The following is a 26,508-nucleotide window of genomic DNA, read 5'->3' on the forward strand; positions in this document are numbered from 1 at the left end:
GGAAGCCATAGGAACTGCAATCTGGGTCCGAACCCATTAGAAACTCAATAGGCATTCAATTGAAAACTACCCACATCAAAAAAAAATCCCACTTCCTGGATTGATTTTCCTCAGGTTTTCGCCTGCCGTATCAGTTCTGTTATACTCACAGACAGGATTTTAACAGTTTTGGAAACTTTAGAATGATTTTTATCCACATCTACCAATTATATGCATATCCGAGCATGTGGGCCTGAGTAACAGGGCACGCTTCTCATCCATATGCCGAAATTCTGCCTCCAAGCCAAAAGAAGTTGAACTCCTTGTTCGAATAATGATTTAAGTCTGTCAATCACACAACATCATCTGATTTAGGAATTTGCAGTGTGCCATGCTTCTGTGAGAGAGAATTGTCATCTTAAGCAGCATTGGATTGGTGGTTTATGTAAAGCTACATTGGTTCACGTGCTGATTCATTGACTTCGCTCTGTAAAGAAGGCAGATAATGCACACATGAAAACGACTTGATTTGAACACACAACCTTCTGATCTGGAGTCAGACGCACTACCTTTGCGCCACGAGATCTTGTACAATGTGTTTTTGGAGGGGATGCCTAGTTCAGATTTTGTTGACTGTATCATTTGGAATGAAGACCTGGTTCTCTGGGGAACTGTACCATCTGACAATGACCCTCGTCAGCACGTGCCTCTACCCGGCAGGTTAGGTGTATGAAAATAAGCAAAAGCAGAGCCCGGATAGCTCAGTCGGTAGAGCATCAGACTTTTAATCTGAGGGTCCAGGGTTCAAGTCCCTGTTCGGGCGATGCTTTAATGTTCACATTTCTTCACTCCACTGTCTTTCTGATCATGCATTTTACTTGACTTTCCATGACATGTTCGAACTGTGGACAAAACACTCCCAGAGCCAAAACAGATTAGTCTGAAGACATCCTCATAGTACCGATAAAGTTTGTCGAAACATGTCAAACCATGTTAAAATGAATCCTCAGGTTGTCGATTGTCTTAATAATCGATCATATTTCAACCGGACAATAGCGTATTCAATAGAAAGGAAAAACAACGAAGGGTGCGCACTCGGTCACGCTCGCAAACCAGCATTGCATGCTTCCTAAGCACTGACAGAAAGGTCTCGTTCTTCTTAATTTTTCAGAAAAGAAGTCTGAAACAATGTCTAAAGACTGTTGACATCTAGTGGAAGCCATAGGAACTGCAATCTGGGTCCGAACCCATTAGAAACTCAATAGGCATTCAATTGAAAACTACCCACACCAAAAAAAATCCCACTTCCTGGATTGATTTTCCTCAGGTTTCCGCCTGCCGTATCAGTTCTGTTATACTCACAGACAGGATTTTAACAGTTTTGGAAACTTTAGAGTGATTTTTATCCACATCTACCAATTATATGCATATCCGAGTATGTGGGCCTGAGTAACAGGGCACGCTTCTCATCCATATGCCGAAATTCTGCCTCCAAGCCAAAAGAAGTTGAACTCCTTGTTCGAATAATGATTTAAGTCTGTCAATCACACAACATCATCTGATTTAGGAATTTGCAGTGTGCAATGCTTCTGTGAGAGAGAATTGTCATCTTAAGCAGCATTGGTTTGTTGGTTTATGTAAAGCTACATTGGTTCACGTGCTGATTCATTGACTTCGCTCTGTAAAGAAGGCAGATAATGCACACATGAAAACGACTTGATTTGAACACACAACCTTCTGATCTGGAGTCAGACGCACTACCTTTGCGCCACGAGATCTTGTACAATGTGTTTTTGGAGGGGATGCCTAGTTCAGATTTTGTTGACTGTATCATTTGGAATGAAGACCTGGTTCTCTGGGGAACTGTACCATCTGACAATGCCCCCTCGTCAGCACGTGCCTCTACCCGGCAGGTTAGGTGTATGAAAATAAGCAAAAGCAGAGCCCGGATAGCTCAGTCGGTAGAGCATCAGATTTTTAATCTGAGGGTCCAGGGTTCAAGTCCCTGTTCGGGCGATGCTTTAATGTTCACATTTCTTCACTCCACTGTCTTTCTGATCATGCATTTTACTTGACTTTCCATGACATGTTCGAACTGTGGACAAAACACTCCCAGAGCCAAAACAGATTAGTCTGAAGACATCCTCATAGTACCGATAAAGTTTGTCGAAACATGTCAAACCATGTTAAAATGAATCCTCAGGTTGTCGATTGTCTTAATAATCGATCATATTTCAACCGGACAATAGCGTATTCAATAGAAAGGAAAAACAACGAAGGGTGCGCACTCGGTCACGCTCGCAAACCAGCATTGCATGCTTCCTAAGCATTGACAGAACGGTCTCGTTCTTCTTACTTTTTCAGAAAAGAAGTCTGAAACAATGTCTAAAGACTGTTGACATCTAGTGGAAGCCATAGGAACTGCAATCTGGGTCCGAACCCATTAGAAACTCAATAGGCATTCAATTGAAAACTACCCACACCAAAAAAATCCCACTTCCTGGATTGATTTTCCTCAGGTTTTCGCCTGCCGTATCAGTTCTGTTATACTCACAGACAGGATTTTAACAGTTTTGGAAACTTTAGAGTGATTTTTATCCACATATACCAATTATATGCATATCCGAGTATGTGGGCCTGAGTAACAGGGCACGCTTCTCATCCATATGCCGAAATTCTGCCTCCAAGCCAAAAGAAGTTGAACTCCTTGTTCGAATAATGATTTAAGTCTGTCAATCACACAACATCATCTGATTTAGGAATTTGCAGTGTGCAATGCTTCTGTGAGAGAGAATTGTCATCTTAAGCAGCATTGGTTTGTTGGTTTATGTAAAGCTACATTGGTTCACGTGCTGATTCATTGACTTCGCTCTGTAAAGAAGGCAGATAATGCACACATGAAAACGACTTGATTTGAACACACAACCTTCTGATCTGGAGTCAGACGCACTACCTTTGCGCCACGAGATCTTGTACAATGTGCTTTTTGGAGGGGATGCCTAGTTCAGATTTTGTTGACTGTATCATTTGGAATGAAGACCTGGTTCTCTGGGGAACTGTACCATCTGACAATGCCCCCTCGTCAGCACGTGCCTCTACCCGGCAGGTTAGGTGTATGAAAATAAGCAAAAGCAGAGCCCGGATAGCTCAGTCGGTAGAGCATCAGATTTTTAATCTGAGGGTCCAGGGTTCAAGTCCCTGTTCGGGCGATGCTTTAATGTTCACATTTCTTCACTCCACTGTCTTTCTGATCATGCATTTTACTTGACTTTCCATGACATGTTCGAACTGTGGACAAAACACTCCCAGAGCCAAAACAGATTAGTCTGAAGACATCCTCATAGTACCGATAAAGTTTGTCGAAACATGTCAAACCATGTTAAAATGAATCCTCAGGTTGTCGATTGTCTTAATAATCGATCATATTTCAACCGGACAATAGCGTATTCAATAGAAAGGAAAAACAACGAAGGGTGCGCACTCGGTCACGCTCGCAAACCAGCATTGCATGCTTCCTAAGCATTGACAGAACGGTCTCGTTCTTCTTACTTTTTCAGAAAAGAAGTCTGAAACAATGTCTAAAGACTGTTGACATCTAGTGGAAGCCATAGGAACTGCAATCTGGGTCCGAACCCATTAGAAACTCAATAGGCATTCAATTGAAAACTACCCACACCAAAAAAATCCCACTTCCTGGATTGATTTTCCTCAGGTTTCTGCCTGCCGTATCAGTTCTGTTATACTCACAGACAGGATTTTAACAGTTTTGGAAACTTTAGAGTGATTTTTATCCACATCTACCAATTATATGCATATCCGAGCATGTGGGCCTGAGTAACAGGGCACGCTTCTCATCCATATGCCGAAATTCTGCCTCCAAGCCAAAAGAAGTTGAACTCCTTGTTCGAATAATGATTTAAGTCTGTCAATCACACAACATCATCTGATTTAGGAATTTGCAGTGTGCCATGCTTCTGTGAGAGAGAATTGTCATCTTAAGCAGCATTGGTTTGGTGGTTTATGTAAAGCTACATTGGTTCACGTGCTGATTCATTGACTTCGCTCTGTAAAGAAGGCAGATAATGCACACATGAAAACGACTTGATTTGAACACACAACCTTCTGATCTGGAGTCAGACGCACTACCTTTGCGCCACGAGATCTTGTACAATGTGTTTTTGGAGGGGATGCCTAGTTCAGATTTTGTTGACTGTATCATTTGGAATGAAGACCTGGTTCTCTGGGGAACTGTACCATCTGACAATGACCCTCGTCAGCACGTGCCTCTACCCGGCAGGTTAGGTGTATGAAAATAAGCAAAAGCAGAGCCCGGATAGCTCAGTCGGTAGAGCATCAGACTTTTAATCTGAGGGTCCAGGGTTCAAGTCCCTGTTCGGGCGATGCTTTAATGTTCACATTTCTTCACTCCACTGTCTTTCTGATCATGCATTTTACTTGACTTTCCATGACATGTTCGAACTGTGGACAAAACACTCCCAGAGCCAAAACAGATTAGTCTGAAGACATCCTCATAGTACCGATAAAGTTTGTCGAAACATGTCAAACCATGTTAAAATGAATCCTCAGGTTGTCGATTGTCTTAATAATCGATCATATTTCAACCGGACAATAGCGTATTCAATAGAAAGGAAAAACAACGAAGGGTGCGCACTCGGTCACGCTCGCAAACCAGCATTGCATGCTTCCTAAGCATTGACAGAACGGTCTCGTTCTTCTTACTTTTTCAGAAAAGAAGTCTGAAACAATGTCTAAAGACTGTTGACATCTAGTGGAAGCCATAGGAACTGCAATCTGGGTCCGAACCCATTAGAAACTCAATAGGCATTCAATTGAAAACTACCCACATCAAAAAAAATCCCACTTCCTGGATTGATTTTCCTCAGGTTTTCGCCTGCCGTATCAGTTCTGTTATACTCACAGACAGGATTTTAACAGTTTTGGAAACTTTAGAGTGATTTTTATCCACATCTACCAATTATATGCATATCCGAGCATGTGGGCCTGAGTAACAGGGCACGCTTCTCATCCATATGCCGAAATTCTGCCTCCAAGCCAAAAGAAGTTGAACTCCTTGTTCGAATAATGATTTAAGTCTGTCAATCATACAACATCATCTGATTTAGGAATTTGCAGTGTGCCATGCTTCTGTGAGAGAGAATTGTCATCTTAAGCAGCATTGGATTGGTGGTTTATGTAAAGCTACATTGGTTCACGTGCTGATTCATTGACTTCGCTCTGTAAAGAAGGCAGATAATGCACACATGAAAACGACTTGATTTGAACACACAACCTTCTTATCTGGAGTCAGACGCACTACCTTTGCGCCACGAGATCTTGTACAATGTGTTTTTTGGAGGGGATCCCTAGTTCAGATTTTGTTGACTGTATCATTTGGAATGAAGACCTGGTTCTCTGGGGAACTGTACCATCTGACAATGCCCCCTCGTCAGCACGTGCCTCTACCCGGCAGGTTAGGTGTATGAAAATAAGCAAAAGCAGAGCCCGGATAGCTCAGTCGGTAGAGCATCAGACTTTTAATCTGAGGGTCCAGGGTTCAAGTCCCTGTTCGGGCGATGCTTTAATGTTCACATTTCTTCACTCCACTGTCTTTCTGATCATGCATTTTACTTGACTTTCCATGACATGTTCGAACTGTGGACAAAACACTCCCAGAGCCAAAACAGCTTAGTCTGAAGACATCCTCATAGTACCGATAAAGTTTGTCGAAACATGTCAAACCATGTTAAAATGAATCCTCAGGTTGTCGATTGTCTTAATAATCGATAATATTTCAACCGGACAATAGCGTATTCAATAGAAAGGAAAAACAACGAAGGGTGCGCACTCGGTCACGCTCGCAAACCAGCATTGCATGCTTCCTAAGCACTGACAGAAAGGTCTCGTTCTTCTTAATTTTTCAGAAAAGAAGTCTGAAACAATGTCTAAAGACTGTTGACATCTAGTGGAAGCCATAGGAACTGCAATCTGGGTCCGAACCCATTAGAAACTCAATAGGCATTCAATTGAAAACTACCCACATCAAAAAAATCCCACTTCCTGGATTGATTTTCCTCAGGTTTTCGCCTGCCGTATCAGTTCTGTTATACTCACAGACAGGATTTTAACAGTTTTGGAAACTTTAGAGTGATTTTTATCCACATCTACCAATTATATGCATATCCGAGTATGTGGGCCTGAGTAACAGGGCACGCTTCTCATCCATATGCCGAAATTCTGCCTCCAAGCCAAAAGAAGTTGAACTCCTTGTTCGAATAATGATTTAAGTCTGTCAATCACACAACATCATCTGATTTAGGAATTTGCAGTGTGCAATGCTTCTGTGAGAGAGAATTGTCATCTTAAGCAGCATTGGTTTGGTGGTTTATGTAAAGCTACATTGGTTCACGTGCTGATTCATTGACTTCGCTCTGTAAAGAAGGCAGATAATGCACACATGAAAACGACTTGATTTGAACACACAACCTTCTGATCTGGAGTCAGACGCACTACCTTTGCGCCACGAGATCTTGTACAATGTGTTTTTTGGAGGGGATGCCTAGTTCAGATTTTGTTGACTGTATCATTTGGAATGAAGACCTGGTTCTCTGGGGAACTGTACCATCTGACAATGCCCCCTCGTCAGCACGTGCCTCTACCCGGCAGGTTAGGTGTATGAAAATAAGCAAAAGCAGAGCCCGGATAGCTCAGTCGGTAGAGCATCAGACTTTTAATCTGAGGGTCCAGGGTTCAAGTCCCTGTTCGGGCGATACTTTAATGTTCACATTTCTTCACTCCACTGTCTTTCTGAACATGCATTTTACTTGACTTTCCATGACATGTTCGAACTGTGGACAAAACACTCCCAGAGCCAAAACAGCTTAGTCTGAAGACATCCTCATAGTACCGATAAAGTTTGTCGAAACATGTCAAACCATGTTAAAATGAATCCTCAGGTTGTCGATTGTCTTAATAATCGATAATATTTCAACCGGACAATAGCGTATTCAATAGAAAGGAAAAACAACGAAGGGTGCGCACTCGGTCACGCTCGCAAACCAGCATTGCATGCTTCCTAAGCACTGACAGAAAGGTCTCGTTCTTCTTAATTTTTCAGAAAAGAAGTCTGAAACAATGTCTAAAGACTGTTGACATCTAGTGGAAGCCATAGGAACTGCAATCTGGGTCCGAACCCATTAGAAACTCAATAGGCATTCAATTGAAAACTACCCACATCAAAAAAATCCCACTTCCTGGATTGATTTTCCTCAGGTTTTCGCCTGCCGTATCAGTTCTGTTATACTCACAGACAGGATTTTAACAGTTTTGGAAACTTTAGAGTGATTTTTATCCACATCTACCAATTATATGCATATCCGAGTATGTGGGCCTGAGTAACAGGGCACGCTTCTCATCCATATGCCGAAATTCTGCCTCCAAGCCAAAAGAAGTTGAACTCCTTGTTCGAATAATGATTTAAGTCTGTCAATCACACAACATCATCTGATTTAGGAATTTGCAGTGTGCCATGCTTCTGTGAGAGAGAATTGTCATCTTAAGCAGCATTGGTTTGGTGGTTTATGTAAAGCTACATTGGTTCACGTGCTGATTCATTGACTTCGCTCTGTAAAGAAGGCAGATAATGCACACATGAAAACGACTTGATTTGAACACACAACCTTCTGATCTGGAGTCAGACGCACTACCTTTGTGCCACGAGATCTTGTACAATGTGTTTTTGGAGGGGATGCCTAGTTCAGATTTTGTTGACTGTATCATTTGGAATGAAGACCTGGTTCTCTGGGGAACTGTACCATCTGACAATGCCCCCTCGTCAGCACGTGCCTCTACCCGGCAGGTTAGGTGTATGAAAATAAGCAAAAGCAGAGCCCGGATAGCTCAGTCGGTAGAGCATCAGACTTTTAATCTGAGGGTCCAGGGTTCAAGTCCCTGTTCGGGCGATACTTTAATGTTCACATTTCTTCACTCTACTGTCTTTCTGAACATGCATTTTACTTGACTTTCCATGACATGTTCGAACTGTGGACAAAACACTCCCAGAGCCAAAACAGCTTAGTCTGAAGACATCCTCATAGTACCGATAAAGTTTGTCGAAACATGTCAAACCATGTTAAAATGAATCCTCAGGTTGTCGATTGTCTTAATAATCGATAATATTTCAACCGGACAATAGCGTATTCAATAGAAAGGAAAAACAACGAAGGGTGCGCACTCGGTCACGCTCGCAAACCAGCATTGCATGCTTCCTAAGCACTGACAGAAAGGTCTCGTTCTTCTTAATTTTTCAGAAAAGAAGTCTGAAACAATGTCTAAAGACTGTTGACATCTAGTGGAAGCCATAGGAACTGCAATCTGGGTCCGAACCCATTAGAAACTCAATAGGCATTCAATTGAAAACTACCCACATCAAAAAAAATCCCACTTCCTGGATTGATTTTCCTCAGGTTTTCGCCTGCCGTATCAGTTCTGTTATACTCACAGACAGGATTTTAACAGTTTTGGAAACTTTAGAGTGATTTTTATCCACATCTACCAATTATATGCATATCCGAGTATGTGGGCCTGAGTAACAGGGCACGCTTCTCATCCATATGCCGAAATTCTGCCTCCAAGCCAAAAGAAGTTGAACTCCTTGTTCGAATAATGATTTAAGTCTGTCAATCACACAACATCATCTGATTTAGGAATTTGCAGTGTGCAATGCTTCTGTGAGAGAGAATTGTCATCTTAAGCAGCATTGGTTTGTTGGTTTATGTAAAGCTACATTGGTTCACGTGCTGATTCATTGACTTCGCTCTGTAAAGAAGGCAGATAATGCACACATGAAAACGACTTGATTTGAACACACAACCTTCTGATCTGGAGTCAGACGCACTACCTTTGCGCCACGAGATCTTGTACAATGTGTTTTTTGGAGGGGATGCCTAGTTCAGATTTTGTTGACTGTATCATTTGGAATGAAGACCTGGTTCTCTGGGGAACTGTACCATCTGACAATGACCCTCGTCAGCACGTGCCTCTACCCGGCAGGTTAGGTGTATGAAAATAAGCAAAAGCAGAGCCCGGATAGCTCAGTCGGTAGAGCATCAGACTTTTAATCTGAGGGTCCAGGGTTCAAGTCCCTGTTCGGGCGATGCTTTAATGTTCACATTTCTTCACTCCACTGTCTTTCTGATCATGCATTTTACTTGACTTTCCATGACATGTTCGAACTGTGGACAAAACACTCCCAGAGCCAAAACAGCTTAGTCTGAAGACATCCTCATAGTACCGATAAAGTTTGTCGAAACATGTCAAACCATGTTAAAATGAATCCTCAGGTTGTCGATTGTCTTAATAATCGATCATATTTCAACCGGACAATAGCGTATTCAATAGAAAGGAAAAACAACGAAGGGTGCGCACTCGGTCACGCTCGCAAACCAGCATTGCATGCTTCCTAAGCACTGACAGAAAGGTCTCGTTCTTCTTAATTTTTCAGAAAAGAAGTCTGAAACAATGTCTAAAGACTGTTGACATCTAGTGGAAGCCATAGGAACTGCAATCTGGGTCCGAACCCATTAGAAACTCAATAGGCATTCAATTGAAAACTACCCACATCAAAAAAAATCCCACTTCCTGGATTGATTTTCCTCAGGTTTTCGCCTGCCGTATCAGTTCTGTTATACTCACAGACAGGATTTTAACAGTTTTGGAAACTTTAGAGTGATTTTTATCCACATCTACCAATTATATGCATATCCGAGCATGTGGGCCTGAGTAACAGGGCACGCTTCTCATCCATATGCCGAAATTCTGCCTCCAAGCCAAAAGAAGTTGAACTCCTTGTTCGAATAATGATTTAAGTCTGTCAATCACACAACATCATCTGATTTAGGAATTTGCAGTGTGCCATGCTTCTGTGAGAGAGAATTGTCATCTTAAGCAGCATTGGTTTGTTGGTTTATGTAAAGCTACATTGGTTCACGTGCTGATTCATTGACTTCACTCTGTAAAGAAGGCAGATAATGCACACATGAAAACGACTTGATTTGAACACACAACCTTCTGATCTGGAGTCAGACGCACTACCTTTGCGCCACGAGATCTTGTACAATGTGTTTTTTGGAGGGGATGCCTAGTTCAGATTTTGTTGACTGTATCATTTGGAATGAAGACCTGGTTCTCTGGGGAACTGTACCATCTGACAATGCCCCCTCGTCAGCACGTGCCTCTACCCGGCAGGTTAGGTGTATGAAAATAAGCAAAAGCAGAGCCCGGATAGCTCAGTCGGTAGAGCATCAGACTTTTAATCTGAGGGTCCAGGGTTCAAGTCCCTGTTCGGGCGATACTTTAATGTTCACATTTCTTCACTCCACTGTCTTTCTGAACATGCATTTTACTTGACTTTCCATGACATGTTCGAACTGTGGACAAAACACTCCCAGAGCCAAAACAGCTTAGTCTGAAGACATCCTCATAGTACCGATAAAGTTTGTCGAAACATGTCAAACCATGTTAAAATGAATCCTCAGGTTGTCGATTGTCTTAATAATCGATAATATTTCAACCGGACAATAGCGTATTCAATAGAAAGGAAAAACAACGAAGGGTGCGCACTCGGTCACGCTCGCAAACCAGCATTGCATGCTTCCTAAGCACTGACAGAAAGGTCTCGTTCTTCTTAATTTTTCAGAAAAGAAGTCTGAAACAATGTCTAAAGACTGTTGACATCTAGTGGAAGCCATAGGAACTGCAATCTGGGTCCGAACCCATTAGAAACTCAATAGGCATTCAATTGAAAACTACCCACATCAAAAAAATCCCACTTCCTGGATTGATTTTCCTCAGGTTTTCGCCTGCCGTATCAGTTCTGTTATACTCACAGACAGGATTTTAACAGTTTTGGAAACTTTAGAGTGATTTTTATCCACATCTACCAATTATATGCATATCCGAGCATGTGGGCCTGAGTAACAGGGCACGCTTCTCATCCATATGCCGAAATTCTGCCTCCAAGCCAAAAGAAGTTGAACTCCTTGTTCGAATAATGATTTAAGTCTGTCAATCACACAACATCATCTGATTTAGGAATTTGCAGTGTGCCATGCTTCTGTGAGAGAGAATTGTCATCTTAAGCAGCATTGGTTTGGTGGTTTATGTAAAGCTACATTGGTTCACGTGCTGATTCATTGACTTCGCTCTGTAAAGAAGGCAGATAATGCACACATGAAAACGACTTGATTTGAACACACAACCTTCTGATCTGGAGTCAGACGCACTACCTTTGTGCCACGAGATCTTGTACAATGTGTTTTTGGAGGGGATGCCTAGTTCAGATTTTGTTGACTGTATCATTTGGAATGAAGACCTGGTTCTCTGGGGAACTGTACCATCTGACAATGCCCCCTCGTCAGCACGTGCCTCTACCCGGCAGGTTAGGTGTATGAAAATAAGCAAAAGCAGAGCCCGGATAGCTCAGTCGGTAGAGCATCAGACTTTTAATCTGAGGGTCCAGGGTTCAAGTCCCTGTTCGGGCGATACTTTAATGTTCACATTTCTTCACTCTACTGTCTTTCTGAACATGCATTTTACTTGACTTTCCATGACATGTTCGAACTGTGGACAAAACACTCCCAGAGCCAAAACAGCTTAGTCTGAAGACATCCTCATAGTACCGATAAAGTTTGTCGAAACATGTCAAACCATGTTAAAATGAATCCTCAGGTTGTCGATTGTCTTAATAATCGATAATATTTCAACCGGACAATAGCGTATTCAATAGAAAGGAAAAACAACGAAGGGTGCGCACTCGGTCACGCTCGCAAACCAGCATTGCATGCTTCCTAAGCACTGACAGAAAGGTCTTGTTCTTCTTAATTTTTCAGAAAAGAAGTCTGAAACAATGTCTAAAGACTGTTGACATCTAGTGGAAGCCATAGGAACTGCAATCTGGGTCCGAACCCATTAGAAACTCAATAGGCATTCAATTGAAAACTACCCACATCAAAAAAAATCCCACTTCCTGGATTGATTTTCCTCAGGTTTTCGCCTGCCGTATCAGTTCTGTTATACTCACAGACAGGATTTTAACAGTTTTGGAAACTTTAGAGTGATTTTTATCCACATCTACCAATTATATGCATATCCGAGTATGTGGGCCTGAGTAACAGGGCACGCTTCTCATCCATATGCCGAAATTCTGCCTCCAAGCCAAAAGAAGTTGAACTCCTTGTTCGAATAATGATTTAAGTCTGTCAATCACACAACATCATCTGATTTAGGAATTTGCAGTGTGCCATGCTTCTGTGAGAGAGAATTGTCATCTTAAGCAGCATTGGTTTGGTGGTTTATGTAAAGCTACATTGGTTCACGTGCTGATTCATTGACTTCGCTCTGTAAAGAAGGCAGATAATGCACACATGAAAACCCGACTTGATTTGAACACACAACCTTCTGATCTGGAGTCAGACGCACTACCTTTGTGCCACGAGATCTTGTACAATGTGTTTTTTGGAGGGGATGCCTAGTTCAGATTTTGTTGACTGTATCATTTGGAATGAAGACCTGGTTCTCTGGGGAACTGTACCATCTGACAATGCCCCCTCGTCAGCACGTGCCTCTACCCGGCAGGTTAGGTGTATGAAAATAAGCAAAAGCAGAGCCCGGATAGCTCAGTCGGTAGAGCATCAGACTTTTAATCTGAGGGTCCAGGGTTCAAGTCCCTGTTCGGGCGATACTTTAATGTTCACATTTCTTCACTCTACTGTCTTTCTGAACATGCATTTTACTTGACTTTCCATGACATGTTCGAACTGTGGACAAAACACTCCCAGAGCCAAAACAGCTTAGTCTGAAGACATCCTCATAGTACCGATAAAGTTTGTCGAAACATGTCAAACCATGTTAAAATGAATCCTCAGGTTGTCGATTGTCTTAATAATCGATAATATTTCAACCGGACAATAGCGTATTCAATAGAAAGGAAAAACAACGAAGGGTGCGCACTCGGTCACGCTCGCAAACCAGCATTGCATGCTTCCTAAGCACTGACAGAAAGGTCTCGTTCTTCTTAATTTTTCAGAAAAGAAGTCTGAAACAATGTCTAAAGACTGTTGACATCTAGTGGAAGCCATAGGAACTGCAATCTGGGTCCGAACCCATTAGAAACTCAATAGGCATTCAATTGAAAACTACCCACATCAAAAAAAATCCCACTTCCTGGATTGATTTTCCTCAGGTTTTCGCCTGCCGTATCAGTTCTGTTATACTCACAGACAGGATTTTAACAGTTTTGGAAACTTTAGAGTGATTTTTATCCACATCTACCAATTATATGCATATCCGAGTATGTGGGCCTGAGTAACAGGGCACGCTTCTCATCCATATGCCGAAATTCTGCCTCCAAGCCAAAAGAAGTTGAACTCCTTGTTCGAATAATGATTTAAGTCTGTCAATCACACAACATCATCTGATTTAGGAATTTGCAGTGTGCCATGCTTCTGTGAGAGAGAATTGTCATCTTAAGCAGCATTGGTTTGGTGGTTTATGTAAAGCTACATTGGTTCACGTGCTGATTCATTGACTTCGCTCTGTAAAGAAGGCAGATAATGCACACATGAAAACGACTTGATTTGAACACACAACCTTCTGATCTGGAGTCAGACGCACTACCTTTGTGCCACGAGATCTTGTACAATGTGTTTTTTGGAGGGGATGCCTAGTTCAGATTTTGTTGACTGTATCATTTGGAATGAAGACCTGGTTCTCTGGGGAACTGTACCATCTGACAATGCCCCCTCGTCAGCACGTGCCTCTACCCGGCAGGTTAGGTGTATGAAAATAAGCAAAAGCAGAGCCCGGATAGCTCAGTCGGTAGAGCATCAGACTTTTAATCTGAGGGTCCAGGGTTCAAGTCCCTGTTCGGGCGATACTTTAATGTTCACATTTCTTCACTCTACTGTCTTTCTGAACATGCATTTTACTTGACTTTCCATGACATGTTCGAACTGTGGACAAAACACTCCCAGAGCCAAAACAGCTTAGTCTGAAGACATCCTCATAGTACCGATAAAGTTTGTCGAAACATGTCAAACCATGTTAAAATGAATCCTCAGGTTGTCGATTGTCTTAATAATCGATAATATTTCAACCGGACAATAGCGTATTCAATAGAAAGGAAAAACAACGAAGGGTGCGCACTCGGTCACGCTCGCAAACCAGCATTGCATGCTTCCTAAGCACTGACAGAAAGGTCTCGTTCTTCTTAATTTTTCAGAAAAGAAGTCTGAAACAATGTCTAAAGACTGTTGACATCTAGTGGAAGCCATAGGAACTGCAATCTGGGTCCGAACCCATTAGAAACTCAATAGGCATTCAATTGAAAACTACCCACATCAAAAAAATCCCACTTCCTGGATTGATTTTCCTCAGGTTTTCGCCTGCCGTATCAGTTCTGTTATACTCACAGACAGGATTTTAACAGTTTTGGAAACTTTAGAGTGATTTTTATCCACATCTACCAATTATATGCATATCCGAGCATGTGGGCCTGAGTAACAGGGCACGCTTCTCATCCATATGCCGAAATTCTGCCTCCAAGCCAAAAGAAGTTGAACTCCTTGTTCGAATAATGATTTAAGTCTGTCAATCACACAGCATCATCTGATTTAGGAATTTGCAGTGTGCCATGCTTCTGTGAGAGACAATTGTCATCTTAAGCAGCATTGGTTTGGTGGTTTATGTAAAGCCACATTGGTTCATGTGCTGATTCATTGACTTCGCTCTGTAAAGAAGGCAGATAATGCACACATGAAAACCCTGAACACGACTTGATTTGAACACACAACCTTCTGATCTGGAGTCAGACGCACTACCTTTGCGCCACGAGATCTTGTACAATGTGTTTTTTGGAGGGGATGCCTAGTTCAGATTTTGTTGACTGTATCATTTGGAATGAAGACCTGGTTCTCTGGGGAACTGTACCATCTGACAATGCCCCTCGTCAGCACGTGCCTCTACCCGGCAGGTTAGGTGTATGAAAATAAGCAAAAGCAGAGCCCGGATAGCTCAGTCGGTAGAGCATCAGACTTTTAATCTGAGGGTCCAGGGTTCAAGTCCCTGTTCGGGCGATACTTTAATGTTCACATTTCTTCACTCCACTGTCTTTCTGAACATGCATTTTACTTGACTTTCCATGACATGTTCGAACTGTGGACAAAACACTCCCAGAGCCAAAACAGCTTAGTCTGAAGACATCCTCATAGTACCGATAAAGTTTGTCGAAACATGTCAAACCATGTTAAAATGAATCCTCAGGTTGTCGATTGTCTTAATAATCGATAATATTTCAACCGGACAATAGCGTATTCAATAGAAAGGAAAAACAACGGAGGCTGCGCACTCGGTCACGCTCGCAAACCAGCATTGCATGGTTCCTAAGCACTGACAGAAAGGTCTCGTTCTTCTTAATTTTTCAGAAAAGAAGTCTGAAACAATGTCTAAAGACTGTTGACATCTAGTGGAAGCCATAGGAACTGCAATCTGGGTCCGAACCCATTAGAAACTCAATAGGCATTCAATTGAAAACTACCCACATCAAAAAAATCCCACTTCCTGGATTGATTTTCCTCAGGTTTTCGCCTGCTGTATCAGTTCTGTTATACTCACAGACAGGATTTTAACAGTTTTGGAAACTTTAGAGTGATTTTTATCCACATCTACCAATTATATGCATATCCGAGCATGTGGGCCTGAGTAACAGGGCACGCTTCTCATCCATATGCCGAAATTCTGCCTCCAAGCCAAAAGAAGTTGAACTCCTTGTTCGAATAATGATTTAAGTCTGTCAATCACACAGCATCATCTGATTTAGGAATTTGCAGTGTGCCATGCTTCTGTGAGAGACAATTGTCATCTTAAGCAGCATTGGTTTGGTGGTTTATGTAAAGCCACATTGGTTCATGTGCTGATTCATTGACTTCGCTCTGTAAAGAAGGCAGATAATGCACACATGAAACCCTGAACACGACTTGATTTGAACACACAACCTTCTGATCTGGAGTCAGACGCACTACCTTTGCGCCACGAGATCTTGTACAATGTGTTTTTTGGAGGGGATGCCTAGTTCAGATTTTGTTGACTGTATCATTTGGAATGAAGACCTGGTTCTCTGGGGAACTGTACCATCTGACAATGCCCCCTCGTCAGCACGTGCCTCTACCCGGCAGGTTAGGTGTATGAAAATAAGCAAAAGCAGAGCCCGGATAGCTCAGTCGGTAGAGCATCAGACTTTTAATCTGAGGGTCCAGGGTTCAAGTCCCTGTTCGGGCGATACTTTAATGTTCACATTTCTTCACTCCACTGTCTTTCTGAACATGCATTTTACTTGACTTTCCATGACATGTTCGAACTGTGGACAAAACACTCCCAGAGCCAAAACAGCTTAGTCTGAAGACATCCTCATAGTACCGATAAAGTTTGTCGAAACATGTCAAACCATGTTAAAATGAATCCTCAGGTTGTCGATTGTCTTAATAATCGATCATATTTCAACCGGACAATAGCGTATTCAATAGAAAGGAAAAACAACGAAGGGTGCGCACTCGGTCACGCTCGCAAACCAGCATTGCATGCTTCCTAAGCATTGACAGAAAGGTCTCGTTCTTCTTAATTTTTCAGAAAAGAAGTCTGAAACAATGTCTAAAGACTGTTGACATCTAGTGGAAGCCATATGAACTGCAATCTGGGTCCGAACCCATTAGAAACTCAATAGGCATTCAATTGAAAACTACCCACATCAAAAAAAATCCCACTTCCTGGATTGATTTTCCTCAGGTTTCGCCTGCCGTATCAGTTCTGTTATACTCACAGACAGGATTTTAACAGTTTTGGAAACTTTAGAGTGATTTTTATCCACATCTACCAATTATATGCATATCCGAGCATGTGGGCCTGAGTAACAGGGCACGCTTCTCATCCATATGCCGAAATTCTGCCTCCAAGCCAAAAGAAGTTGAACTCCTTGTTCGAATAATGATTTAAGTCTGTCAATCACACAGCATCATCTGATTTAGGAATTTGCAGTGTGCCATGCTTCTGTGAGAGACAATTGTCATCTTAAGCAGCATTGGTTTGGTGGTTTATGTAAAGCCACATTGGTTCATGTGCTGATTCATTGACTTCGCTCTGTAAAGAAGGCAGATAATGCACACATGAAAACCCTGAACACGACTTGATTTGAACACACAACCTTCTGATCTGGAGTCAGACGCACTACCTTTGCGCCACGAGATCTTGTACAATGTGTTTTTTGGAGGGGATGCCTAGTTCAGATTTTGTTGACTGTATCATTTGGAATGAAGACCTGGTTCTCTGGGGAACTGTACCATCTGACAATGCCCCCTCGTCAGCACGTGCCTCTACCCGGCAGGTTAGGTGTATGAAAATAAGCAAAAGCAGAGCCCGGATAGCTCAGTCGGTAGAGCATCAGACTTTTAATCTGAGGGTCCAGGGTTCAAGTCCCTGTTCGGGCGATACTTTAATGTTCACATTTCTTCACTCCACTGTCTTTCTGAACATGCATTTTACTTGACTTTCCATGACATGTTCGAACTGTGGACAAAACACTCCCAGAGCCAAAACAGCTTAGTCTGAAGACATCCTCATAGTACCGATAAAGTTTGTCGAAACATGTCAAACCATGTTAAAATGAATCCTCAGGTTGTCGATTGTCTTAATAATCGATCATATTTCTACCGGACAATAGCGTATTCAATAGAAAGGAAAAACAACGAAGGGTGCGCACTCGGTCACGCTCGCAAACCAGCATTGCATGCTTCCTAAGCATTGACAGAAAGGTCTCGTTCTTCTTACTTTTTCAGAAAAGAAGTCTGAAACAATGTCTAAAGACTGTTGACATCTAGTGGAAGCCATAGGAACTGCAATCTGGGTCCGAACCCATTAGAAACTCAATAGGCATTCAATTGAAAACTACCCACACTTAAAAAAAAATCCCACTTCCTGGATTGATTTTCCTCAGGTTTCAGCCTGCCGTATCAGTTCTGTTATACTCACAGACAGGATTTTAACAGTTTTGGAAACTTTAGAGTGATTTTTATCCACATCTACCAATTATATGCATATCGGAGCATGTGGGCCTGAGTAACAGGGCACGCTTCTCATCCATATGCCGAAATTCTGCCTCCAAGCCAAAAGAAGTTGAACTCCTTGTTCGAATAATGATTTAAGTCTGTCAATCACACAGCATCATCTGATTTAGGAATTTGCAGTGTGCCATGCTTCTGTGAGAGACAATTGTCATCTTAAGCAGCATTGGTTTGGTGGTTTATGTAAAGCCACATTGGTTCATGTGCTGATTCATTGACTTCGCTCTGTAAAGAAGGCAGATAATGCACACATGAAAAACACGACTTGATTTGAACACACAACCTTCTGATCTGGAGTCAGACGCACTACCTTTGCGCCACGAGATCTTGTACAATGTGTTTTTTGGAGGGGATGCCTAGTTCAGATTTTGTTGACTGTATCATTTGGAATGAAGACCTGGTTCTCTGGGGAACTGTACCATCTGACAATGCCCCCTCGTCAGCACGTGCCTCTACCCGGCAGGTTAGGTGTATGAAAATAAGCAAAAGCAGAGCCCGGATAGCTCAGTCGGTAGAGCATCAGACTTTTAATCTGAGGGTCCAGGGTTCAAGTCCCTGTTCGGGCGATACTTTAATGTTCACATTTCTTCACTCCACTGTCTTTCTGAACATGCATTTTACTTGACTTTCCATGACATGTTCGAACTGTGGACAAAACACTCCCAGAGCCAAAACAGCTTAGTCTGAAGACATCCTCATAGTACCGATAAAGTTTGTCGAAACATGTCAAACCATGTTAAAATGAATCCTCAGGTTGTCGATTGTCTTAATAATCGATAATATTTCAACCGAACAATAGCGTATTCAATAGAAAGGAAAAACAACGGAGGGTGCGCACTCGGTCACGCTCGCAAACCAGCATTGCATGCTTCCTAAGCACTGACAGAAAGGTCTCGTTCTTCTTAATTTTTCAGAAAAGAAGTCTGAAACAATGTCTAAAGACTGTTGACATCTAGTGGAAGCCATAGGAACTGCAATCTGGGTCCGAACCCATTAGAAACTCAATAGGCATTCAATTGAAAACTACCCACATCAAAAAAAATCCCACTTCCTGGATTGATTTTCCTCAGGTTTTCGCCTGCCGTATCAGTTCTGTTATACTCACAGACAGGATTTTAACAGTTTTGGAAACTTTAGAGTGATTTTTATCCACATCTACCAATTATATGCATATCCGAGCATCTGGGCCTGAGTAACAGGGCACGCTTCTCATCCATATGCCGAAATTCTGCCTCCAAGCCAAAAGAAGTTGAACTCCTTGTTCGAATAATGATTTAAGTCTGTCAATCACACAGCATCATGTGATTTAGGAATTTGCAGTGTGCCATGCTTCTGTGAGAGACAATTGTCACCTTAAGCAGCATTGGTTTGGTGGTTTATGTAAAGCCACATTGGTTCATGTGCTGATTCATTGACTTCGCTGTGTAAAGAATGCAGATAATGCACACATGAAAACACGACGTGATTTGAACACACAACCTTCTGATCTGGAGTCAGACAACTACCTTTGCGCCACGAGATCTTGTACAATGTGTTTTTGGAGGGGATGCCTAGTTCAGATTTTGTTGACTGTATCATTTGGAATGAAGACCTGGTTCTCTGGGGAACTGTACCATCTGACAATGCCCCCTCGTCAGCACGTGCCTCTACCCGGCAGGTTAGGTGTATGAAAATAAGCAAAAGCAGAGCCCGGATAGCTCAGTCGGTAGAGCATCAGACTTTTAATCTGAGGGTCCAGGGTTCAAGTCCCTGTTCGGGCGATACTTTAATGTTCACATTTCTTCACTCCACTGTCTTTCTGAACATGCATTTTACTTGACTTTCCATGACATGTTCGAACTGTGGACAAAACACTCCCAGAGCCAAAACAGCTTAGTCTGAAGACATCCTCATAGTACCGATAAAGTTTGTTGAAACATGTCAAACCATGTTAAAATGAATCCTCAGGTTGTCGATTGTCTTAATAATCGATCATATTTCAACCGGACAATAGCGTATTCAATAGAAAGGAAAAACAACGAAGGGTGCGCACTCGGTCACGCTCGCAAACCAGCATTGCATGCTTCCTAAGCACTGACAGAAAGGTCTCGTTCTTCTTACTTTTTCAGAAAAGAAGTCTGAAACAATGTCTAAAGACTGTTGACATCTAGTGGAAGCCATATGAACTGCAATCTGGGTCCGAACCCATTAGAAACTCAATAGGCATTCAATTGAAAACTACCCACATAAAAAAAATCCCACTTCCTGGATTGATTTTCCTCAGGTTTTCGCCTGCCGTATCAGTTCTGTTATACTCACAGACAGGATTTTAACAGTTTTGGAAACTTTAGAGTGATTTTTATCCACATCTACCAATTATATGCATATCTGAGCATGTGGGCCTGAGTAACAGGGCACACTTCTCATCCATATGCCGAAATTCTGCCTCCAAGCCAAAAGAAGTTGAACTCCTTGTTCGAATAATGATTTAAGTCTGTCAATCACACAGCATCATCTGATTTAGGAATTTGCAGTGTGCCATGCTTCTGTGAGAGACAATTGTCATCTTAAGCAGCATTGGTTTGGTGGTTTATGTAAAGCCACATTTGTTAATGTGCTGATTCATTGACTTCGCTGTGTAAAGAAGGCAGATGATAATGGACACATGAAATCCCTGACCACGACGTGACTTGAACACACAACCTTCTGATCTGGAGTCAGACACGCTACCTTTGCGCCACGAGATCTTGTACAATGTGTTTTTTGGAGGGGATGCCTAGTTCAGATTTTGTTGACTGTATCATTTGGAATGAAGAGCTGGTTCTCTGGAGAACTGTACCATCTGACAATGCCCCCTCGTCAGCACGTGCCTCTACCCGGCAGGTTAGGTGTATGCAAATAAGCAAAAGCAGATCCTGGATAGCTCAGTCGGTAGAGCATCAGACTTTTAATCTGAGGGTCCAGGGTTCAAGTCCCTGTTCGGGCGATACTTTAATGTTCACATTTCTTCACTCCACTGTCTTTCTGAACATGAATTTTACTTGACTTTCCATGACATGTTCGAACTGTGGACAAAACACTCCCAGAGCCAAAACAGCTTAGTCTGAAGACATCCTCATAGTACCGATAAAGTTTGTCGAAACATGTCAAACCATTTTAAAATGAATCCTCAGGTTGTCGATTGTCTTAATAATCGATAATATTTCAACCGGACAATAGCGTATTCAATAGAAAGGAAAAACAACGAAGGGTGCGCACTCGGTCACGCTCGCAAACCAGCATTGCATGCTTCCTAAGCACTGACAGAAAGGTCTCGTTCTTCTTAATTTTTCAGAAAAGAAGTCTGAAACAATGTCTAAAGACTGTTGACATCTAGTAGAAGCCATGGGAACTGCAATCTGGGTCCGAACCCATTAGAAACGCAATAGGCATTCAATTGAAAACTACCCACATCAAAAAAAATCCCACTTCCTGGATTGATTTTCCTCAGGTTTTCGCTTGCCGTATCAGTTCTGTTATACTCACAGACAGGATTTTAACAGTTTTGGAAACTTTAGAGTGATTTTTATCCACATCTACCAATTATATGCATATCCGAGCATGTGGGCCTGAGTAACAGGGCACGCTTCTCATCCATATGCCGAAATTCTGCCTCCAAGCCAAAAGAAGTTGAACTCCTTGTTCGAATAATGATTTAAGTCTGTCAATCACACAGCATCATCTGATTTAGGAATTTGCAGTGTGCCATGCTTCTGTGAGAGACAATTGTCATCTTAAGCAGCATTGGTTTGGTGGTTTATGTAAAGCCACATTTGTTAATGTGCTGATTCATTGACTTCGCTGTGTAAAGAAGGCAGATAATGCACACATGAAAACCCTGAACACGACTTGATTTGAACACACAACCTTCTGATCTGGAGTCAGACGCACTACCTTTGCGCCACGAGATCTTGTACAATGTGTTTTTTGGAGGGGATGCCTAGTTCAGATTTTGTTGACTGTATCATTTGGAATGAAGACCTGGTTCTCTGGGGAACTGTACCTTCTGACAATGCCCCTCGTCAGCACGTGCCTCTACCCGGCAGGTTAGGTGTATGAAAATAAGCAAAAGCAGAGCCCGGATAGCTCAGTCGTTAGAGCATCAGGCTTTTAATCTGAGGGTCCAGGGTTCAAGTCCCTGTTCGGGCGATGCTTTAATGTTCACATTTCTTCACTCCACTGTCTTTCTGATCATGCATTTTACTTGACTTTCCATGACATGTTCGAACTGTGGACAAAACACTCCCAGAGCCAAAACAGATTAGTCTGAAGACATCCTCATAGTACCGATAAAGTTTGTCGAAACATGTCAAACCATGTTAAAATGAATCCTCAGGTTGTCGATTGTCTTAATAATCGATCATATTTCAACCGGACAATAGCGTATTCAATAGAAAGGAAAAACAACGAAGGGTGCGCACTCGGTCACGGTCGCAAACCAGCATTGCATGCTTCCTAAGCACTGACAGAAAGGTCTCGTTCTTCTTACTTTTTCAGAAAAGAAGTCTGAAACAATGTCTAAAGACTGTTGACATCTAGTGGAAGCCATATGAACTGCAATCTGGGTCCGAACCCATTAGAAACTCAATAGGCATTCAATTGAAAACTACCCACATAAAAAAAATCCCACTTCCTGGATTGATTTTCCTCAGGTTTTCGCCTGCCGTATCAGTTCTGTTATACTCACAGACAGGATTTTAACAGTTTTGGAAACTTTAGAGTGATTTTTATCCACATCTACCAATTATATGCATATCTGAGCATGTGGGCCTGAGTAACAGGGCACACTTCTCATCCATATGCCGAAATTCTGCCTCAAGCCAAAAGAAGTTGAACTCCTTGTTCGAATAATGATTTAAGTCTGTCAATCACACAGCATCATCTGATTTAGGAATTTGCAGTGTGCCATGCTTCTGTGAGAGACAATTGTCATCTTAAGCAGCATTGGTTTGGTGGTTTATGTAAAGCCACATTTGTTAATGTGCTGATTCATTGACTTCGCTGTGTAAAGAAGGCAGATAATGCACACATGAAAACCCTGAACACGACTTGATTTGAACACACAACCTTCTGATCTGGAGTCAGACGCACTACCTTTGCGCCACGAGATCTTGTACAATGTGTTTTTGGAGGATGCCTAGTTCAGATTTTTTTGACTGTATCATTTGGAATGAAGACCTTGTTCTCTGGGGAACTGTACCATCTGACAATGCCCCATCGTCAGCACGTGCCTCTACCCGGCAGGTTAGGTGTATGAAAATAAGCAAAAGCAGAGCCCGGATAGCTCAGTCGGTAGAGCATCAGACTTTTAATCTGAGGGTCCAGGGTTCAAGTCCCTGTTCGGGCGATGCTTTAATGTTCACATTTCTTCACTCCACTGTCTTTCTGATCATGCATTGTACTTGACTTTCCATGACATGTTCGAACTGTGGACAAAACACTCCCATAGCCAAAACAGATTAGTCTGAAGACATCCTCATAGTACAGATAAAGTTTGTCAAACCATGTTAAAATGAATCCTCAGTTTGTCGATTGTCTTAATACAGCATCATTTGATTTAGGAATTTGCAGTGTGCCATGCTTCTGTGAGAGACAATTGTCATCTTAAGCAGCATTGGTTTGGTGGTTTATGTAAAGCCAAATTGGTTCATGTGCTGATTCATTGACTTCGCTGTGTAAAGAAGGCAGATGATAATGGACACATGAAATCCCTGACCACGACGTGACTTGAACACACAACCTTCTGATCTGGAGTCAGACACGCTACCTTTGCGCCACGAGATCTTGTACAATGTGTTTTTTGGAGGGGATGCCTAGTTCAGATTTTGTTGACTGTATCATTTGGAATGAAGACCTGGTTCTCTGGGGAACTGTACCATCTGACAATGCCCCCTCGTCAGCACGTGCCTCTACCCGGCAGGTTAGGTGTATGAAAATAAGCAAAAGCAGAGCCCGGATAGCTCAGTCGGTAGAGCATCAGACTTTTAATCTGAGGGTCCAGGGTTCAAGTCCCTGTTCGGGCGATACTTTAATGTTCACATTTCTTCACTCCACTGTCTTTCTGAACATGCATTTTACTTGACTTTCCATGACATGTTCGAACTGTGGACAAAACACTCCCAGAGCCAAAACAGCTTAGTCTGAAGACATCCTCATAGTACCGATAAAGTTTGTCGAAACATGTCAAACCATGTTAAAATGAATCCTCAGGTTGTCGATTGTCTTAATAATCGATAATATTTCAACCGGACAATAGCGTATTCAATAGAAAGGAAAAACAACGAAGGGTGCGCACTCGGTCACGCTCGCAAACCAGCATTGCATGCTTCCTAAGCACTGACAGAAAGGTCTCGTTCTTCTTAATTTTTCAGAAAAGAAGTCTGAAACAATGTCTAAAGACTGTTGACATCTAGTGGAAGCCATGGGAACTGCAATCTGGGTCCGAACCCATTAGAAACTCAATAGGCATTCAATTGAAAACTACCCACATCAAAAAAAATCCCACTTCCTGGATTGATTTTCATCAGGTTTTCGCTTGCCGTATCAGTTCTGTTATACTCACAGACAGGATTTTAACAGTTTTGGAAAATTTAGAGTGATTTTTATCCACATCTACCAATTATATGCATATCCGAGCATGTGGGCCTGAGTAACAGGGCACGCTTCTCATCCATATGCCGAAATTCTGCCTCCAAGCCAAAAGAAGTTGAACTCCTTGTTCGAATAATGATTTAAGTCTGTCAATCACACAGCATCATCTGATTTAGGAATTTGCAGTGTGCCATGCTTCTGTGAGAGACAATTGTCATCTTAAGCAGCATTGGTTTGGTGGTTTATGTAAAGCCACATTTGTTAATGTGCTGATTCATTGACTTCGCTCTGTAAAGAAGGCAGATAATGCACACATGAAAACCCTGAACACAACTTGCTTTGAACACACAACCTTCTGATCTGGAGTCAGACGCACTACCTTTGCGCCACGAGATCTTGTACAATGTTTTTTTGGAGGGGATCCCTAGTTCAGATTTTGTTGACTGTATCATTTGGAATGAAGACCTGGTTCTCTGGGGAACTGTACCATCTGACAATGCCCCCTCGTCAGCACGTGCCTCTACCCGGCAGGTTAGGTGTATGAAAATAAGCATAAGCATAGCCCGGATAGCTCAGTTGGTAGAGCATCAGACTTTTAATCTGAGGGTCCAGGGTTCAAGTCCCTGTTCGGGCGATGCTTTAATGTTCACATTTCTTCACTCCACTGTCTTTCTGAACATGCATTTTACTTGACTTTCCATGACATGTTCGAACTGTGGACAAAACACTCCCAGAGCCAAAACAGCTTAGTCTGAAGACATCCTCATAGTACCGATAAAGTTTGTCGAAACATGTCAAACCATGTTAAAATGAATCCTCAGGTTGTCGATTGTCTTAATAATCGATCATATTTCAACCGGACAATAGCGTATTCAATAGAAAGGAAAAACAACGAAGGGTGCGCACTCGGTCACGCTCGCAAACCAGCATTGCATGCTTCCTAAGCACTGACAGAAAGGTCTCGTTCTTCTTAATTTTTCAGAAAAGAAGTCTGAAACAATGTCTAAAGACTGTTGACATCTAGTGGAAGCCATAGGAACTGCAATCTGGGTCCGAACCCATTAGAAACTCAATAGGCATTCAATTGAAAACTACCCACATCAAAAAAATCCCACTTCCTGGATTGATTTTCCTCAGGTTTTCGCCTGCCGTATCAGTTCTGTTATACTCACAGACAGGATTTTAACAGTTTTGGAAACTTTAGAGTGATTTTTATCCACATCTACCAATTATATGCATATCCGAGCATGTGGGCCTGAGTAACAGGGCACGCTTCTCATCCATATGCCCAAATTCTGCCTCCAAGCCAAAAGAAGTTGAAATCCTTGTTCGAATAATGATTTAAGTCTGTCAATCACACAGCATCATCTGATTTAGGAATTTGCAGTGTGCCATGCTTCTGTGAGAGACAATTGTCAACTTAAGCAGCATTGGTTTGGTGGTTTTATGAAAAGACACATTGGTTAATGTGCTGATTCATTGACTTCGCTGTGTAAAGAATGCAGATAATAATGGACACATGAAATCCCTGACAACGACGTGACTTGAACACACAACCTTCTGATCTGGAGTCAGACGCACTACCTTTGCGCCACGAGATCTTGTACAATGTGTTTTTTGGAGGGGATGCCTAGTTCAGATTTTGTTGACTGTATCATTTGGAATGAAGACCTGGTTCTCTGGGGAACTGTACCATCTGACAATGCCCCCTCGTCAGCACGTGCCTCTACCCGGC

The 26,508-nt window shown here is 42.2% G+C and overlaps 22 non-coding genes across 22 annotated transcripts; all 22 read left to right on the forward strand.

Annotated features, from left to right (window-relative positions):
- The first annotated feature begins 729 nt into the window (after window positions 1–729).
- Window positions 730–802, forward strand: trnak-uuu (transfer RNA lysine (anticodon UUU)). Its single transcript has one exon. It is a non-coding gene; the product is annotated as a tRNA-Lys (tRNA).
- A 1,120-nt stretch (window positions 803–1,922) lies between these two features.
- trnak-uuu (transfer RNA lysine (anticodon UUU)) lies at window positions 1,923–1,995 on the forward strand. The gene has a single exon. It is a non-coding gene; the product is annotated as a tRNA-Lys (tRNA).
- Window positions 1,996–3,115: 1,120 nt separating this feature from the next.
- On the forward strand, window positions 3,116–3,188 carry trnak-uuu (transfer RNA lysine (anticodon UUU)). Its single transcript has one exon. It is a non-coding gene; the product is annotated as a tRNA-Lys (tRNA).
- A 1,118-nt stretch (window positions 3,189–4,306) lies between these two features.
- Window positions 4,307–4,379, forward strand: trnak-uuu (transfer RNA lysine (anticodon UUU)). The gene has a single exon. It is a non-coding gene; the product is annotated as a tRNA-Lys (tRNA).
- A 1,121-nt stretch (window positions 4,380–5,500) lies between these two features.
- trnak-uuu (transfer RNA lysine (anticodon UUU)) lies at window positions 5,501–5,573 on the forward strand. The gene has a single exon. It is a non-coding gene; the product is annotated as a tRNA-Lys (tRNA).
- A 1,120-nt stretch (window positions 5,574–6,693) lies between these two features.
- On the forward strand, window positions 6,694–6,766 carry trnak-uuu (transfer RNA lysine (anticodon UUU)). The gene has a single exon. It is a non-coding gene; the product is annotated as a tRNA-Lys (tRNA).
- Window positions 6,767–7,885: 1,119 nt separating this feature from the next.
- On the forward strand, window positions 7,886–7,958 carry trnak-uuu (transfer RNA lysine (anticodon UUU)). Its single transcript has one exon. It is a non-coding gene; the product is annotated as a tRNA-Lys (tRNA).
- Window positions 7,959–9,078: 1,120 nt separating this feature from the next.
- Window positions 9,079–9,151, forward strand: trnak-uuu (transfer RNA lysine (anticodon UUU)). The gene has a single exon. It is a non-coding gene; the product is annotated as a tRNA-Lys (tRNA).
- Window positions 9,152–10,272: 1,121 nt separating this feature from the next.
- On the forward strand, window positions 10,273–10,345 carry trnak-uuu (transfer RNA lysine (anticodon UUU)). Its single transcript has one exon. It is a non-coding gene; the product is annotated as a tRNA-Lys (tRNA).
- Window positions 10,346–11,464: 1,119 nt separating this feature from the next.
- trnak-uuu (transfer RNA lysine (anticodon UUU)) lies at window positions 11,465–11,537 on the forward strand. Its single transcript has one exon. It is a non-coding gene; the product is annotated as a tRNA-Lys (tRNA).
- Window positions 11,538–12,660: 1,123 nt separating this feature from the next.
- Window positions 12,661–12,733, forward strand: trnak-uuu (transfer RNA lysine (anticodon UUU)). Its single transcript has one exon. It is a non-coding gene; the product is annotated as a tRNA-Lys (tRNA).
- A 1,121-nt stretch (window positions 12,734–13,854) lies between these two features.
- Window positions 13,855–13,927, forward strand: trnak-uuu (transfer RNA lysine (anticodon UUU)). Its single transcript has one exon. It is a non-coding gene; the product is annotated as a tRNA-Lys (tRNA).
- A 1,128-nt stretch (window positions 13,928–15,055) lies between these two features.
- On the forward strand, window positions 15,056–15,128 carry trnak-uuu (transfer RNA lysine (anticodon UUU)). The gene has a single exon. It is a non-coding gene; the product is annotated as a tRNA-Lys (tRNA).
- Window positions 15,129–16,256: 1,128 nt separating this feature from the next.
- On the forward strand, window positions 16,257–16,329 carry trnak-uuu (transfer RNA lysine (anticodon UUU)). Its single transcript has one exon. It is a non-coding gene; the product is annotated as a tRNA-Lys (tRNA).
- A 1,129-nt stretch (window positions 16,330–17,458) lies between these two features.
- trnak-uuu (transfer RNA lysine (anticodon UUU)) lies at window positions 17,459–17,531 on the forward strand. The gene has a single exon. It is a non-coding gene; the product is annotated as a tRNA-Lys (tRNA).
- A 1,126-nt stretch (window positions 17,532–18,657) lies between these two features.
- On the forward strand, window positions 18,658–18,730 carry trnak-uuu (transfer RNA lysine (anticodon UUU)). Its single transcript has one exon. It is a non-coding gene; the product is annotated as a tRNA-Lys (tRNA).
- A 1,121-nt stretch (window positions 18,731–19,851) lies between these two features.
- Window positions 19,852–19,924, forward strand: trnak-uuu (transfer RNA lysine (anticodon UUU)). Its single transcript has one exon. It is a non-coding gene; the product is annotated as a tRNA-Lys (tRNA).
- Window positions 19,925–21,056: 1,132 nt separating this feature from the next.
- Window positions 21,057–21,129, forward strand: trnak-uuu (transfer RNA lysine (anticodon UUU)). The gene has a single exon. It is a non-coding gene; the product is annotated as a tRNA-Lys (tRNA).
- A 1,129-nt stretch (window positions 21,130–22,258) lies between these two features.
- trnak-uuu (transfer RNA lysine (anticodon UUU)) lies at window positions 22,259–22,331 on the forward strand. The gene has a single exon. It is a non-coding gene; the product is annotated as a tRNA-Lys (tRNA).
- A 1,125-nt stretch (window positions 22,332–23,456) lies between these two features.
- On the forward strand, window positions 23,457–23,529 carry trnak-uuu (transfer RNA lysine (anticodon UUU)). The gene has a single exon. It is a non-coding gene; the product is annotated as a tRNA-Lys (tRNA).
- Window positions 23,530–24,132: 603 nt separating this feature from the next.
- trnak-uuu (transfer RNA lysine (anticodon UUU)) lies at window positions 24,133–24,205 on the forward strand. The gene has a single exon. It is a non-coding gene; the product is annotated as a tRNA-Lys (tRNA).
- A 1,129-nt stretch (window positions 24,206–25,334) lies between these two features.
- On the forward strand, window positions 25,335–25,407 carry trnak-uuu (transfer RNA lysine (anticodon UUU)). Its single transcript has one exon. It is a non-coding gene; the product is annotated as a tRNA-Lys (tRNA).
- The last annotated feature ends 1,101 nt before the right edge of the window (window positions 25,408–26,508 follow it).

Source organism: Oncorhynchus keta, chromosome 3 (genome assembly GCF_023373465.1).
Source record: "Oncorhynchus keta strain PuntledgeMale-10-30-2019 chromosome 3, Oket_V2, whole genome shotgun sequence".
Taxonomy (NCBI): Eukaryota; Metazoa; Chordata; class Actinopteri; order Salmoniformes; family Salmonidae; genus Oncorhynchus; species Oncorhynchus keta.